We start from the raw sequence: 16,020 nt of genomic DNA on the forward strand, positions 1-16,020 counted from the left end.
GCCCCATAAGAGCTCCCTTCCTGGGGAAATGGAAGAATTATGTAGATCTTGATATTAACATCTCATTCTAGATAAAGTGAATGGGATTTCTGTGAATTTTTTTTAACTTTTATTTTAGGTTTGGGGGTACATGTGAAAGGGTACAGGTGTCATGAGGGTTTGTTGTACATTTTATTTCATCAATCAGGTATTAAACCCAGTATCCGATAGTTATCTTTTCTACTCCTTTCCCTTCTCCTACCCTTCCCCCTCAAGTAGACCCCAGCGTCGTCGTTCTCTTCTTTGTGCTCCTAAGTTCTTATCATTTAGCTCTCACTTATAAGTGAGAACATGTGGTATTTGGTTTTCTTTTTCTGCATTAGTTTGCTAAGGATAATAGCCTCCAGTTCCACCCGTGTTCCTGCAAAAGATAGGATCTCATTCTTTTTTATGGCTGCTTAGTATTCCATGGTGTATATGTACCACATTTTCTTTATCTAACCTGTCACTGATGAACATTTAGGTTGATTCCATGTCTTTGCTATTGTAAATAGTGCTACAATGAACATATCAATGCGTGTGTGTCTTTATGGTAGATGATTTATATTCCTCTGGGTATATACCCAGTAATGAGATTGCTAGATCAAATGGTCGTTCTACCTTTAGATTTTTGAAGAATCTCCATACCACTTTTCACAGTGATTGAACTAATTTACACTCCCATTAGCAGTGTATACATGTTTCCTTTTCTCTGTAACCTCACCAGCACCTGTTATTTTTTGACTTTTTAATAATGGCCATTCTGACATGAGATAGTATCTGATTGTTATTTGCATTTAGCTAGTGATCAGTGATATTGAGCTTTTTCTCATATGCGTATGGACTGCATTGTATGTCTTTTGAGAAGTGTGTGTTCATGTCCTTGCTCACTTTTCAAACTATACTACAAGGCTACAGTAACCAAAACAGCATGGTACTGGTACAAAAAGAGGCACATAGACGAATGGAACAGAATAAAGAACACAGAAATAAGGCTGCACATCTATGATCATCTGATCTTTGACAAAGCTGACAAAAACAAGTAATGGGGAAAAGACTCCCTATTCAAAAACTGGTGCTGGATAACTGGCTAGTAATATGCAGAAGACTGAAACTCGACCCCTTCCTTACACCATACACAAAAATCAACTCAGATGGATTAAAAACTTAAATGTAAAACCCAAAACTATGAAAACCCTGGAAGACAACCTAGGCAACACCATCCTGGAAAGGGCAAAGATTTCATGACAAAACACCAACAGCAATTGCAACAAAAGCAAAAATTGACAAGTAGGATCTAATTAAAATAAAGAGCTTCTCAACAGCAAGAGAAACTATAAACTAAACAGCTTCTAAACAGCAAGAGACACGATCAACAGAGTAAACAGACAACCTACAGAATGGGAGAAAATATTTCCAAACTATGAAACTAACAAAGGTCTAATGTCCAGTATCTATAAGGAACTTAAACAAATTTACAAGAGAAAAACAGCCCAGTTAAAAAGTGAGATTTTCCTGAATTAACTCAGATTTAGTTTCTTCTGCCCTGTAGAACAGAAACTTAAAACAGAAGTAACGTGTTATAAAATAATGAAGTGTTACATTTCTTGCATGTTTGACTTTATAAGTTGAAAGTTGTACCCACTACATATATCTATATTCTGTCTCTCTATCTAGACTCCAAAGTCTCTGAGGGAAGGGACTACGTTTCATATTCTTTTGTATGTCCCAGAGTTCCTGGCAGAGTGCCTTAATTATACCAGCCTCAGTGGGCATTCCTTGTGGAATTTTTCTTTCTTTCTTTCTTTTTTTGATGGAAAGAGATACTTGTTGCAGCTCACAGCCAGTGAAAAGTGTAAAGAAAATGGATTGTGACCACAAACCTGAGCAGTTGTTGCAAGAATTAAAACATCTCAACCAAGAGTAGGAAGAGTTTCCATTTTAGCTTTAAAGATGTCCTGAAACATAGGTTCCAATATTGCTGCAAGATATTGCCTCTAACATTGAGAGGCAAGAGTATCTCTAAATCTCTTAGTATTTCTGCCTAGGGGAGGGTATTTTCCTGGTTGCTTAAACTACAGTCACCTCAAGACTAAGCTATGTCTGAGTATTCATGGCATGTGGGACCAAAGAGCTTCCTGAGATAGATTCATCCGGGAGAACCAATTGGAAAAGTATGTGAAAAACGTCTAAAGACTCCTTTTATTGATAGGTCACAGGTATTTAATGTATTTCACTGAAACCCCCATTACATATGGATGGTTGGTGATTTCCCATAGTTAGTGTAACATTCTCTTATTCTGTAATGAACATTCATGTGATCCCACAATTAAAAAATCTGGATGAAGCCCTAAGAAACTGCAATATAATGAAAAATAATATTTCTTATGTTCCCTTTTCTTTAGTTTGAAAAATGCTCTGATAATCTTTCTAGAAGGAAGGGAATTCCAGTTGCAGAGATTTATGTAAAGAAAGATTATCTGGCTATCTGCCCACACTCTTAACCGGTGACATGATCTCAACCAGTCTACCATGGTTGTGTTTCTGGCTTTTAGGAATTTGATTAAGAAAACTAATTTACTCTTCATAAACTGATAAGACATCAGTGTAACAATCCAAATGCCAAATTTTAAGTTTACTAATTAAACTATGCATTATCTTCTGATGTGGACATACATTTTTTTTTCTCATCAAAAAGTTATAGGAATATCAAAGTTTCTTGTTGATAAAAGTTGTTACTGAATTAATTACATGACTAATAAATGTAACATCTTAATAGTATTAAGATAATATCACATTCATTCATTAAACAATTATTGTACATCTTGGTGTGAACTGACGTGTTAAATACTTTGCTACATCTTGAAGATCAGCATGGAATCAAAAGATCAGAAGTCAAAGTCACTGTCTCAGAAGCTTACAGTCAACTGGGAAAGGTGGCAAGAAGACAGACAGCCATGATACATTTGATAAATGCTCTCAATGAGGCATGAAATTGTTCAATTTTGGATATACTTCGGAGAGATTTTATTCAAGATGGGGGTTAAATGGGGGAAATTATGAGGGCTTCTACAGTAGGCAACACGTGAGTTACATTATGAACCATGAAACATAAGCAGAAGTCTTTGAAGGAGGAAGGAAGGTAATGAAGATAGAAAGGAGTAGTCAGGCAGAAACAATACCTCAGGCAAAGACCAGAATCAAAGGATACCTTGGGATTTGCAGACAGTAAGTAATTCAACTCAACTAGAGCACAGTCTAAGTCTAATTTTGGGTGTACTGGGTGCTAAAAGATGGGACTGAGTCAGATTACAAAAACCACAGTGGACTCATCTCCAAATTATGGAATATTTGTGGAAGAAAAGAAGAATTAAGAAACAAAAAGGACAGCTTTCTCTTTCCGAGCCAATCTTTTGCTTTGGGCTTTTGGTCATGATGTGTTATATATTTTTAAAACATTGATCATTTAAAATTTCTACTTTTTTAGTTATATTGTTAACGTTTTTTTCTTGCAATGTTTCTACTTCAACTGTTTATATTTGTTGACATAAAGTTATTGATAATAGCCTTTTTATTCACTGAAGTTATATTCTCTTTTTCATTGTAGTGTTGCTATTATGCCTTCTTTTATACTTTTTCATAATTAATCTTGCCAGATAGTTACCAGTTTTATTAGTCTTGCGTTTTGTTGCTCTTCTCTATTGTAGACTTTTCTATTTCATTGATTTTTGCTCTTTATTCTTTCATTCCTCAATGGAATAATATTCCATCTTAAAAACTGATAAAATTCTCCTTCAGAACAACATGGATGAATCTAGAGGGCATGCTGAGTGAAACAGACTAGATAAAGACAAATACCACACAATCTCACTTGATGAGAAATTTTAAAAATGAACTAATTTCTTCAGTTTTTACATAAATGTTTTCTTAGTTCTTTAGATGGATGCTTAGCTATTAACTTTCAACTTTTTAGTGTTCTATTATAAACATTTTAGTCTATAATTGTTAAAACTGTCCTAAAACCTACTTCAACTATATTCTATGCAATATTTTCATGTTTCATTCCATTAAAAATTTTTAAATTTCTATTGTAATTTCTTCTTAAGTTCATTTATTGATTAGATATATTCTTGATTTTTTTGTGGGGGGGGACTTGTTGCTTTGAAACCTCATTACATTATATCTATCTGTGAGTAGTTTTAAAATTTATTCCTCTTGTCACACTTGAGTTTAAATTTTGTTTTTTAAACAAACAAGTTTTAGAAACATCATCTCATTTCATTCAGAAACTTTGATTAGATGTTTCTTATATCTTTTTACTCCATCCTTCATGTCTTTTAATCTCCCATACTTTTCATCTTCTTGTCTTTCTTTTCTGAATACTGGATAATTTCTTTAAATAAGTCTTCCAGTTTTTTAACATTCTCTGAATTTTTCTTCATTCTTATGTCTCTATGTTCATTGACTTACATTTTCAATTACAACTTTTATTTTGAGATATTCTTTTTGGTTCTTTTCAAACCTTTTGTCAATCTTACATACTCTTACTGCTCACTCTTATTTTCTGGTCCCTATTTTATTTCTTGGAACATATTAAACATACTAATTATTTTGTAAAATATCTAATATCTGAGTCTTTATAGTTTTATTTGTTTATACTGGCTTTTTTTTTTTCCTCATGGCGTCTTATTTCCTTTTGACTTTTGTGATTATTCACTGTGTTTATATTCCTGGAAAATTTATCATTTGAAATCCTTTGATATGTGGGTCATAAGTTGGTCCTCTAGAATGTATTTTCTACTGCTTTCAACAAGCACCTGAGGATATTAAGCCCCTAGGATTAGTTTGAGCTAAATTGTGGAATTGAAGGTTTTTGCTACCTACTGTAATGAGAGTTAGCTGTAGACATGCATTTTCAGAGGAAATATATTTTGTAACCCAGTGCTAAAATTTTATACAGGCAATTTTCCATGCTTACCCCTTGAAAGGGGGACCCAAGTTTATTTCTTAACATCTTTACACTAAGGAGTATTTGGGATACCAATTGAATGTGGGGATCTTCTGTTTAGACTACTTTGGCAAATTCCTAAGCTATGTCTCTTTTTCTGCTACCATCTTTCCAACCCCATCCATTGAAAATAAAAGCTAAAAATCAACAAAAATTGGCTAAAGGCTCTAAGGCAAAAGTAAGCGTCAGTGCTGTGTTTACTTATTTGGGTTCTGTTTTCACTAAGATTTTGGCCACAGACGAGTCTTTTTATCCATGTTGACCAATAAATGTACTTTAAAGAATGCTTTAAAGATATTTTGTCTAAGACATTTGAAGTTCTCAGGGTGAACATTGTCAGAATGTCTAGCCATAAATATATCCATTAGTGGAACACACCTTTTAAATTGTAGGTAGCCGATGGAATTTTTTTGGTTTGATAAAGTTGGCATTGTTAGAGTTCCCATTTTCTTTCATGCATTAATATATGATTAAGATGTTATTCATCAGAAAGAATATAACAGCTACCTCCTTTCCCTTCCATGTAGTTGCTGACTATTGAAATATCAAACTGATTTGGGAGGCTGAGGTGGATGGATCACCTGAGGTCAGGAGTTCGAGACCAGCCTGACCAATATGGCAAAATCTCGTCTCTACTAAACAAATACAAAAATTACCCGGGCATGGTGGCATGCACCTGTAGTCCCAGCTACTCAGGAGGCTGAGACAAGAGAATTGATTGAACCCAGGAGGTGGAGGTTGCAGTGAGCTGAAATTGCGCCACTGCACTCTAGTCTGGGTGACAGAACGAGACTCCATCTCAAAAAGAAAAAAAAAAAAAAAGGAAAGAAAAAAGAAATACCAAACTCAGACTAGAAATAAGCAAGAGAAGCAGCATTACAACAGGTACAGAAGTTAGTTTCTACTGAAAGCGGGCAAGAAATAAAACTGACATGGAGCTATTGATGATTGAGTATGTAACAAAAAAGTATCTAATTAAGCGAAGTTATTATCCTTCAGATATTCTAATACTACTTTTCTGCTAGATAAAAATGTTCTTGGTGGTCAGCTTTAATCAAAGATTAAAAAAAAAACCCTAAAATAAAGGAGAGTTGGTCAGGTCTTGTTTTAGCAATCTGTCATCTGTATAGATGTTACATGTGTAGCGTGATTTGGGATAGGGAGCAGTGGGAAGAACTATAGAGAATTTTTATTGTATAGATGAACCAATATGCCACAATCTCCTACTGGAAAATTAAAGGCACTCAACTCGGACATTTGAACCTGTGGAATTCCATAGAAAGCATTCAAAGCACGATTATGCCATTATTGCTGACACTGTAGAGGCCCAACAAAACTAACAGAAAAAAGAACTGTACCTCTTCAGAATAACAAATTAAATATGTATAAAATATCTTCTACCCTACCTTTACTCCTCCACAAATCTGGCTCAGGGGATATTTGGAAATATAGATTTGACAAGTGAAACATAAATCACCTATTTAGTTTCTTGGTAGCTGAATATATTTTTGTTGTTAACCTGGAGAGATGGCAAAAAAGGAAAGCAACTATTTAAGTACCCTGTGGGTACCCTGCTCAGGAAAATGACAAAACAAAATAAATGGCCATTTTCATATTGCTCCCTAGCGCAGGCAGAAAGGAATGGTGTTATTTCTTGAGTCTGACATAAATACTAGATTTCCCGATTGCTGGAGTATGTGTGATTATTTCAGATATTATGTTTTTATTCCAATGATTTTAGGGAAATTAAAGGAAAATGACTACAAGATGTACAAAATCAGTGTTTCAAATAAGTGACTTAGGTTAAAAAAAGAGATATACAATATATTGGGGGAATTAAAATTGTAATAATCACAGATTTTAAAAAGTAGTATCACATAGAACTTTCAAATGTACTCAATTTTTCTTCTTTTTAAAATAGCAAATATCTGAATCAGTTATATTGTTAATAGCTAATAGCATGACATTTCATTACATTACAATTTCCTGTAAAATAGAATATATTTGCAGACAGCAATAATAGAAAATATAATAGTCAATGTATTATAAGGTGATTTCCTTTCTATAGAAATTCAATGGCATGAATTACATTGTAGCAAAGTTTATGTTTTCCTTGGTTGGAGGACTTTGAACTTGGCTGTTGCTAAGATATTAAAGACTTCAATAATGATAGGAGTTACTAAGCTCAAAGAAAATGCTAGGTCTACTATTTTCAGAAGAAAATTTTTGTTTTCTCGTTTATTTGATTTGCCTACACAAATGTTGGCAAAATCTAATTCATCAGTGCATAACTCTTATGATTCACACACAAAATATAACTTGAAGCCAAATAACAAAGGGTAGAAGAGAACATTAAACAGAGAGTCTAAAAACTTGATTTTTGCTTGTGGTTCTGCAACTAACTAGCTGTGCAGTCTCCGTATTTTCAGAATTTCTCTGGAGCTGAACTTTTTAATGTATGAATCAAGGAGACTGGATCAAAGGCCTAACAGTCTAAACTTTATAAAGATTAAGAAGTGTATTATTAGCTGGGTGATTTAGGTGCAAAAGACAGAAACCCAACTCAATGTGTGCGTGTTTTTTTTTTGTTTGTTTGTTTGTTTTTTTGTTTTTTTTTTTCTGTAAAGGGAATTTACTGCTTAACTTGGCTGAAGATCTGGAGGTAGACCAGCTCCAGGAGTGGTTGGGTCCAAGGGTTTGACTGATGACCTCAATCCTCAACTTTTCTTTGTCCGTCTCTTGCCTTGATAATGCTTTCCTTTTCTTCTTTTTCAGATCAGCTGGTCTCATTCAGTAATTATGAATTATTTATTTATAATTCCAGACTTATTCTGCATTTAACAGTGCCAGAGAAAGATAACATCTCCTTTCTAATAGTTCCAACAAAACCCTTTACCTCACTTGGGTCATGTGCCTATCCCTGTTCTGTGGACATGGATGCAGAATTCTGTAATTGGTCAGTCATGGGTTATGTCTCTATCCTTAAAAGTTGAAAGGAGGGGCTGGTGCAGCAACTGAAGCCTATAATCCCAGCACTTTGGGAGGCTGAAGCGGGCAGATCATTTGAGATCAGGAGTTAGAGACCACCCTGGCTAAGGTGGCAAAACCGCATCTCTACTAAAATACAAAAGTTAGCAAGATGTGGTGGTGTACATCTGTAATCCCAGCTACTTGGGAGGCTGAGGCAGTAGAATCACATGAACCTGGGAGGCAGAGGTTGAAGTGAGCGAAGATTGTGCCACTGCACTCCAGCTGGGGCAATAGAACGTGACCCTGTCTCAAAAAAGGAAAAAGAAAGGAGGGAAATTCCCCTCTCCAAACCACATGAACAGATGAACAGGATGGTAAGGATCCCATAAAAGAAAAGAAAACTAAGGTTTTGCTATCTGAAATGGTGCAAACAAAAACAAAAACAAAATACACACACACACACACACACACACACATACACATACACGAACACACACACACAGAAAGCAAGAGAGAGAGAGAGAGAACATATTGGGCTGGCAAAACTAACAAATACTCAGCACAGGAATCTTCCCTGTTTAATAGAAAAATTAGTCATATGAATTTCTTTTGATTTTCTTGATATTTAAAATGTATTTGCAATGTTTTTATAACAAAACGTCATTTAAAAACCAGCAAATAAGTATAGAAGAAATGACACACTTAAAAACCAGCATTTTGCAACCTTCAATGTCATAATTTATTCAAAGAGAATTGTCAGCTTAAGCTAAAAGAAATTTAACAAGTAAATATCATGTGGAATTTTAACCGGATCTTGGATTTTAAAAAAAACTCCTTAAAATCCCTGTTGGGATAATGGTGAAATTTAATATGGACTATGCATTAATTATATTAGTAAATTTTGTTTGATAATAATATTGTGGGCACATGTCTCTAGTCTTAGGTTATCTATGCTGTAGCATTTGGGGGCGGTGGTGGTATCTGTAGTTTACTTGGAATGTTTTAGCAAAATAATAAACACACATATATTCATGTGTTTGTGTGTACACATATTTGTGTCTATATCTGTATCTTTCCATTGAAGAGATTAAAAAAATCCTAACTAGTATTGTATTTTCTTAAACAACAATTTGGAATTGATTATGTAATTTCCTCAACGTCCTCAATAAATGCACGAATAAACCTTTGGAATGCTATTATTAACCACACCACTCCAACATTTATATCCTTTTCCATTCCTCCACTCTATGTTTTTCCTCATCCAGAGAAAAATGAATGGTGCCAAGACGTCACTGTTCAAATCTGAAGACTTCCTGTTGTCAGTTCCTACCCTTATCTTAGCTGTGCCAGTTACTGTTAATAAATAGCCAGTTATTTGCAGCTTCTGTTCCTCTCTTCTGGAACCAATGAATTTGTAACCCTACAATCAGTGAAATTTGGAGTTATCCTCTTTGCTGTTCTGTAATAATAAAAGTTATAATTTTGGGGACATTTACTATATGGCAGCATAATGTTGAAGGATGTCATGCTCCCAGGAAACCTATGATTAAATAAAATTGTTACCCCTGTCGCTACCCTAGACAAACCATCACCATCTCTTGCCTGAATTACTACTGTAAGCTTCAACAGCTTCCAATACTGTTCCCATGTAAATCCTTTCCACAGCAGCTAGAAGGACATCCCTATAGATCAGGACAGGAATTTTTGCCTACAGTTACAAAATCTTCAGCTTAGATGAATTCCTGGTATATTGATGGTTCTAAATGAATATTGCATGATGGAATGGGTGTCACTTATTTCCTGAAAATATTTTACTGGCTTATCTTTTTACTTAATATGCAAAGCCCTTACCATGGCTCACAGGGCCTTCCATGGACTTTCCCATGACTACTTTTCTTATCTCCTATAGCACATTCTCCTTTATTCATACTAGCCTTTTATTCGCGGGCATGCTAAGTTTAGCCCTGCCTCCAGGCTTTTTGCCCTTTTTGTTTGTTTTTTCGTCATCCTGAAATCTGCCTCTAGATCCTTCCTTGGTTTGCTCTATCTTTTCATGCACATCTCAAGTCAAATGTTACTTCCTTAGAGAGGTTTTCCTAGACTGCCATCCAATTTTAATTAATCCCTTTAGCCAGGCACTGTTGATCACATCACCTCAATGTTTCTTCACAGGCCTAAGGATTATCTAAAATTACCTTTTCCATTCATTAGTTTATTTTCTGTTTTCCACTACTAGAATGCAATCTTCGCATGTCTAAGGACTTTATAAAATAAAAATTTATCACAGAATTTGTAGCTCTTAGGGCAGTGCTAGTAGGTAGGTCTGCAATGAATGCTTTTATTTTGAATGAATGAGGAAAGGGAGGCTTAAGGAAGTTAATAGCATATAGATTTCTGATGATATCAAGCTAAATATATATGTTCGTGCATTTCTGAACTTGTAAATATTCATTTTATATATGAACAGGGTTTTATGTTTCATTCAAGGACAAAATTGGGGACATTCTTCTCTTGGTATTTGATGTAGTTTGGATATTTGTCCCTTCCAAATCTCATGTTAAAGTTTGATCCCAGTGTTGGGGGTGGGACGTACTGGGAGGAGTTTGGGTCATATGGGCAGACCCTTCATGGAGTGACAGCAGATTGTTAAAGAGTCTGGCACCTCCCTTCTCTCTCTCTTTCCTCCTTTCTTGCCATGTAATATCAATTCCCTTCCCCTTCTGCTATGAGTGGAAGCTTCCTGAAGCCCTCACCAGAAGCAGATGCTGGTACCATGCTTCTATAGTCTGCAGAACTGTGAGCCTCTTTTCTTTATAAATTACTCAACCTTAGGTATTCCTTTCAAACAGATTAGACAGTATTTTACTCACTTTTCTCTCATTCTCTATTGGAATACACTATACACCCGATTATAGATTCAGGTAGAAAATGGTACAGTAAAATATTCTTAGCTCTTGTCCATTGAACTACCATGTTTTAAAAATCTTTTCTAATCTTTCAGACCAACCTGTCTATACCATCTTGTGTTTTGTCTTGGAAGCAATGAGAACATGGAAAGATGAACTGAGAAAATTTACTCAGAGTAATAGATAACTCCCAACAAAACTCTTTGTAGAGATGAACCGAGCAATTCCTACAAAAATTCTATCAGTTACATGTGCTTGAATTATTTTTTCTGTTAATTCAGATACCTGAAATTGTATCAATGTGCTTTGAAACAAAGGACATTTCAGTTATTTTTCTCACACAAATAAAGTAGAATATCTTTATTTGATGGTGTGTATGTTAAAAGTCCTCACATTTGTATATAATTTTAAGTATTGCAAAGTACTTTTACCTATATTCTCTTGTATTGATTTTTAAAACAATCCAAGGAGGTGAGCGTGTCATAAAATATTCTTCTTTAGCAAATGAGGACATTTAGGCACAGGGTGGCAGGAAGGCCGCATTAGGAACCACATCTATGTAACAACAGATAACCAACTAGAAGAGTCGGAGCCGGAAATCAAGTCTTTTGATTTCTCATCCAGGAATATTATTCTTGTCAGACAAGATGCAGATAATAGTAACAATAGATAAATGTTAGAAAAGTAGTATAGCAAATAAAAACATTCTGAAACTAAAAGAACAAAAAACCCTGGAACTTTTAGAAGTTGTGTGGTATCAATATTTTGAATGGGATGCAAAAGGAATGAATTGTCATTGTTTTAAACATCGAAAATGAACAATGGAAATAGCCAAATTAGTCATTTTAAAAGAAGCCATTAAGAAAGAATTCTTATCAGAGTAAAGGCTTATATTAAATCTCATCTTCAACATTTATGAAAACCATACCCTTCTTGAATATCAGCTAAAGTACCTTTATTTCTTGCTTGGCTGAAACTGTAATTTAGACTTACATGGTAATTGAGACTGAATAGAAGCAAATTTTATCCAGTTTGAGTCTTCCTTCAAATGACATGTGTGGATATAACCTTATAAAGTTAGGTAATTGTGTATACAATTTTTATTTTATAATGTTAAACTTTTTGATGAAGATAATGCTTATAAAAATGAATTTATAACTTAGGGTTTCATTAGAAAACAGGTGGTACACTCAAATTAGAATTATTCAGAAGGGTTTATTTTCAATGGTGTGAGGAGGATACAGGGTAGCCTTCCCCCAGCCCCTTTATGGAGTTCTTTGTTAGCGGACCCAAACCTGAAGCCAGGAGACAAGGTCAACCTCCAAGGGCAAAGGCAGGATATAGAAAGGCGGAAAAACATCTGGAGGTGAAAATGAATGTGTTCAGCAGGTGATCTGATGAGAGCTCATGGCGATGGTAAAAACATTGAGTGTTCTCTTGTCTTGTCCATCCCTGTACTTAGCACTTTACATTCATTGACTCAGTCCTCACAGCAATCCTGTGAAGTATCATTCTCCCCATTTCACAAATGAAGAAACCGAAAGTCAGAGATTACTTGCAATACAGTATAGTACATATCTTAAAGATGTATTTGTGGTTATCCTTCTCCTTGGGAACAGACAGCCCATAAGGAAAGAGGAAAATAATGTCAGTCAATACGGGAAGAATTTTCCACAGAATATTATGATTATTTCTTTTGGAAAAAAAATCAAAGAATGCTGATCTATTTGTAGTTAGGTGTGTATTTTGATTTGAAATATGTAATAAAGTAGAGATAACTTCAGCTAGCTAGATCTAACAAGAATTTTTTTGATGTCAAACTTTGCCAAATATAGTCTCACTAGATAAAATTAAGAAGGTAAGCCAAAAGTGATTAGTCTTTCACTCCACTCTCAATCTTCTGATTAAACCTTAGAGAAAATAAGCCAAGGAGATATAACTGTTGGATATAGCAACTTTGGAGAAACTACACCAGAAATAAGTTAACCCCACTCTTGATATTTGAGACCCTGCCACACAACCCTATTACGCTGTCTGTCTTAGGATAGCAAAGGGAGGAGCCACGTAGTGAACCCATCCTCTGGGTGGGTTGGGAGGACATCCAACCTGGCCAAGACCATGGGTGTGAGGATGAATGGGGAAATGGGGAAGTGTTATCAGTTTCTTCTTTGCTTGCAATTTTCAACAAAAACACTTTTCCCACCTATTTTGTAAGTGACTGGTGTAAACTTGGCTCAAATTGACCCTCATTATAGGACTGGAGATCTTGGTAAGTTAGCACAGAAACTTTCCTGTGGTACTTTCTCAGGGCCGTGAGACGACACTGAAAATTGATCTTGTAACCAGATGTGCTTTCAAAGTCTACCTTCCTACTGCTTTGTCCCATTACTGCTCTTGACCTTTTCTCTGTATCTACGTAATGGGCACAAAGTACTTGGAAAGAAAAGATACAATTGACACACTGGTAGTTTGCATAAATTAATATATGGTTACCCCCTTTGTTTTCGTACTCTACCACATTCCAACAGGACACATAAAATGGATACCCCAAACTGCTCAAGGGGCACAGACCTTCATGACCTATTTAGAAAGATGTGATGTAAAACAATTTTTACTTGACAGGTAGCATTAAATCATATCTAAAGAGACTTTATTAGAATCCTCTTTAAAGTCTCCATGAGTTGCTAATATAAATGTAGTCATATCAGATGTACCAGAAAATATGACTGTTGAAGACAGACCCAAGTCCGTCTAGTCTGTTTCTCAAGGATTGTAAAGATTCATGATTCAAAACTGACAAAATTATGCAAACTTTTTCTATACCCATTGCAGTCCAGCTTCTGCTTCTGTATGTTTTACTTTACCTTTCTATAAAATGGGCATTCTTTAAGGATTTTTTGAAGATTGATGAAGTAATTTCTAAAAAATGCTTTTAAATACCCAGATGCTTGCAATAAACTCATTGTAGGTATTTTTCTGTTGTTTATTTTACCAGCTGAAATTTGCAGGCCATATTGCCACATAAATATTTGTTCTAGTTCAGTGCTTGAGAGGTGGAATAGTGTTTCTTGCATGCCATTTTATTGATAGAACACTTTGGTTGAACTCCATGGGGAAATACAGACTATGAAAGAAATGATTTCATTGCTGGAATTAGACTTTGGGGATCTGCACCACTGGACCTGTTAGATGTTACCAGACAACATGGCCAACTTCTCCTCACTTAAAAAAAGAGTCTGGACTCTAGCAATACCCATAAAATCTTATCTTTTTGTCTTTCTTCATTTTTGAGACTTAAAGTGCTGCATATGCTATTGACTCTGCATTGAATTCTTAAAGAGTTTAATATTGACAATGCTGTCCTGAGCCATTTCTATAGACTATGTCTGTTTCTTTTATAGTATGTACTCAACAAATCTGCCTGGATTAAAAACAAATCACAACTCACTGATGAATGTAAAACAGATAGCTGATATTCTGTTTTCCTCACTGCTTATAGCCTGTGTCACAAAGCATTACCTGTAGAATGAGCTTTCTTTTTGCCTTTGTTTTCCTTCACATTTTAGTAACTGAGCCTGTGATTATGGGTCAGAGTTTGAAAAAAGTTTGTGATTTGTTCTGAAAAAGATTGCATGAAGTGCGTCAGTGCTTTCCCGGCTGAAAACATCTGTTAGGAGGCACAAATTTAGCTTCTCATTGTTGGTTTCCTGAGTACCAGACAGAGTTTATTATTTAACTGATGACTGGGAAAAATGGGCTTCAGCAACAATCTGGCCACAAACTGAAGAAGTTTTTCATATTTGTTCCTTAAAGTACCTTGAGTGGAAGGATTTTGGAATAAAATATTGACCATTAGCCCTTGCTGGGTAAGAGTATTTGTAGAAATATGTATACACAGACACACATATGTACACACACACATATACACACACAGATACGTATATATGTATGTATATATTCCTACATCCCTATATTTCTATATTATAGAAACATATATTATAGAAATAGTCTGGGCATGGTGGCTCACATCTGTAATCCAAGCACTTTGGGAGGCCGACATGGGTGGATCACCTGAGGTCAGAAGTTCAAGATCAGCCTGGACAACATGGCGAAACCCTGTCTCTCCTAAAAATACAAAAAATAGCCGGGCATGGTGGCAGGTGCTCGTAATCCCAGCTACTCAGGAGGTTGAGAATCACTTGAACTCGGGTGGCAGAGGCTGCAGTGAGCCGAGATCATGCCACTGCACTCCAGCCTGCGCGACACAGTGAGACTCCATCTCAAAAAAAAAAACGTATATATGAATTGTCATTGTTTTATAGATATATAGATATATATAAATTTATGTAGATATATAGGTATATGAATATATATAGATATAGATATATCTCCATATTATAGAAATACAGTTTTTAAAACACAGATGATTTTAAGTTAACAAAGATAAAAGAAAAAGAAGGAATTGCTTTAGGAGTTTTAGGGGAGAGAGAGAGAGAGAGAGAGAGAAGTGACACAGTGAGAGAGAGAAACTGATTATGTTGAGATCAAATTACAGTTAATAAATACACCAATACATCAGAACAAACAGCAGTAGAGTCTGAAATTCTAATTTCTTCCCAGTGGTTTTCATCCCCTGATTGGACTTTATTTTTTAATAACAACTATTTTGAAACAGCCTCTATGCTATTCTGAAATAAATTCTCTTCATAATATAACAAATTTCAACAAAAATAAAAACATATCCCTAAATGTAATAAAATGAAAAATGAAAGGAAAGTAACTTAAACTAAAAATAATAACCAGTACATTATTTATTTCTTTGATATTTAAATATTCAGGTGGATCACATCAGAAGATATCTTGAAACAGCCAGCTGCTTGTACCTGTAATTAACCTTAGAATCATTGAATGCCACAGCGGCACATGCATGCTGACAGATTCCTTGTACGAGCCACATCACACGCAAAGACACAGTTTTTCCAAAGGAGAAACTCTTGATACATTCCTGAAGATAGCAAGGTAGAATTTTTCTCTTGATTTACCATGAGTTACAGTTCTATAAAATGCAGTGTGTATTGAAACTTTGCAAAAGTTGTTTTGTGCCTATGCAAGATAGCG

The 16,020-nt window shown here is 35.1% G+C and overlaps 1 long non-coding RNA gene across 1 annotated transcript in view; it reads left to right on the forward strand.

Moving 5' to 3' along the window:
- LOC134737860 (uncharacterized) overlaps positions 1 to 16,020 on the forward strand; it is a 609,803-nt gene that overhangs the window by 344,798 nt on the left and 248,985 nt on the right. Inside the window, exon 2 of the long non-coding RNA XR_010123249.1 lies at positions 15,741 to 15,921. This is a non-coding gene — a long non-coding RNA (uncharacterized LOC134737860). The remainder of the gene's footprint in view (positions 1 to 15,740; positions 15,922 to 16,020) is intronic.

This window comes from Pongo pygmaeus, chromosome 12 (assembly GCF_028885625.2).
Source record: "Pongo pygmaeus isolate AG05252 chromosome 12, NHGRI_mPonPyg2-v2.0_pri, whole genome shotgun sequence".
NCBI lineage: Eukaryota > Metazoa > Chordata > Mammalia > Primates > Hominidae > Pongo > Pongo pygmaeus.